Here is a 2500-nt window from a genome sequence, read left to right on the forward strand (position 1 = left end):
TTATTAGGAGTCTTGCAGAGGAGGTAGAAGGCCATTTCTTAGTAAATGACCTTCGTCCTGCATACCAATCCCTGAGAAAGCTGAACTCCAAGCCCTCTTCACAGGTGACAGCAGTTCGCTCAGTAAGTGGTCAGATCGTTTCAGATCCTGTTGCGGTGCGGAAACGTTGGGCTGAGTATTTTGAGCAACTGTACCAGGTTGACCCACCAACAGTTAACTTGGATGCGGCTAGTGTCGAGATCCCGTTGCCGGATCCACCTATCAGTGAGGACCCTCCCTCCCTAACTGAAGTTAGGGGGGCGATTTCCAAGCTGAAGAGTGGTAAAGCAGCTGGTATCTGCGGCATACCAGCTGAACTGTTAAAGGCTGGTGGTGAACCTGTGGCACGGGGGTTACATGCTGTCCTGGCTGCCATCTGGCGGTCCGGTTCCATTCCTCCTGACCTGTTAAGGGGTGTGGTCATCCCTCTCTGGAAGGGGAAGGGGGACCGTTGGGACTGCAGCAATCACCGAGGCATCACACTGCTCAGTATACCAGGCAAGGTTCTCGCCCACATCCTTCTGAGACGTATCAGAGACCATCTACTGAGGCACCAGAGACTGGAGCAATCCGGATTCACTCCTGGTAAGTCCACAATAGACCGTATCCTCGCGCTTCGAGTCATTGTAGAGCGCCGCTGTGAGTTCGGGCGTGGGCTGCTTGCAGCCTACATCGACCTCAAGAAGGCATTTGATACGGTGCATCAGGAGTCACTTTGGGAGGTCCTGAGGCTGAGAGGAATTCCAACAAGGATTATTGGACTAATAGCAAGCCTGTATACTGGTACTGAAAGTGCTGTAAAGTGTGGTGGGGGCCTGTCGAGCTTCTTTCCTGTTAGTTCAGGAGTGAGGCAAGGCTGTGTCCTTGCACCAACTCTATTCAACACTTGCATGGACTGGATACTGGGCAGAGCTACTGTACAAAGTCATTGTGGAGCAACGCTGGTCAAAATATCAAGGTTACAAACCTTGACTTTGCTGATGACGTTGCCATTCTATCTGAGTCTTTGGAAACCCTAGTGGCGGCTCTCGATGCATTTAGCAATGAAGCGAAGCCCTTGGGTCTAGAGGTCTCCTGGACCAAGACCAAGGTCCAGGAATTTGGGGACTTGTTAGGAGAACCTGTTCAGTCGGTACATGCTTGCGGCGAGGACATTGAAGTCACAGAGAGCTTTACATACCTTGGTAGTGTAGTTCATAACTCTGGGCTGTCAGACCATGAAGTCAGCAGACGGATTGGCCTGGCAGCAGGGGTCATGAACTCTCTCAACAAGAGTATTTGGAGATGTCGGTGCTGTAAAGTGTGGTGGGGGCCTGTCGAGCTTCTTTCCTGTTAGTTCAGGAGTGAGGCAAGGCTGTGTCCTTGCACCAACTCTTTTCAACACTTGCATGGACTGGATACTGGGCAGAGCTACTGTTCAAAGTCATTGTGGAGCAACGCTGGGCAATATCAAGGTTACAAACCTTGACTTTGCTGATGACGTTGCCATTCTATCTGAGTCTTTGGAAACCCTAGTGGCGGCTCTCGATGCATTTAGCAATGAAGCGAAGCCCTTGGGTCTAGAGGTCTCCTGGACCAAGACCAAGGTCCAGGAATTTGGGGACTTGTTAGGAGAACCTGTTCAGTCAGTACGTGCTTGCGGCGAGGACATTGAAGTCACAGAGAGCTTTACATACCTTGGTAGTGTAGTTCATAACTCTGGGCTGTCAGACCATAAAGTCAGCAGACGGATTGGCCTGGCAGCAGGGGTCATGAACTCTCTCAACAAGAGTATTTGGAGATGTCGGTACCTGTGCAGAAGGACCAAGCTACGGGTTTTCAAGGCCCTGATAATGCCAGTTTTGCTATACGGTAGCGAAACCTGGACATTGTCCTGTGCCTTGGAGGCTCGTCTTGAAGCCTTTTATAATAGGTCCTTGCGCCGGATCATGGGGTACTGTTGGCGGGACCATGTGTCCAACCAACGGTTGCACCGTGAGACTGGCACAGGACCTGTTATCTGCACAATCCGTGATCGCCAACTCAGGCTATATGGCCACCTGGCTCGCTTTCCTCAGGATGATCCTGCCCATCAGGTCGTCTCTGTTCGAGACAACCCTGGGTGGAGGAGGCCTGTGGGACGACCGAGGAAGTCGTGGCTTGGGCAGATCGACCAAACCTGCCGTGAAGAAATAGAGATGGGCCGAGTCCCTGCCTGGCGTCTAGCCATGAGGGATCCTCGTAGGTGGATGCGGCTATGCGCCCCCGTCGGCGTCAGCCCCCTTGATGATGATGATGATGATATATATATGTATACACACACACACACACACACACACACACACACATACACACACACATATATATATATATATATATATATATATATATATATACACATATATATATACATATATATATGTATATATATACATATATAAATATATAATATATATACATATATATATATATATATATATAT

The sequence above is a fragment of the Penaeus vannamei genome, chromosome 3 (assembly GCF_042767895.1).
Source record: "Penaeus vannamei isolate JL-2024 chromosome 3, ASM4276789v1, whole genome shotgun sequence".
Classification (NCBI taxonomy): domain Eukaryota; kingdom Metazoa; phylum Arthropoda; class Malacostraca; order Decapoda; family Penaeidae; genus Penaeus; species Penaeus vannamei.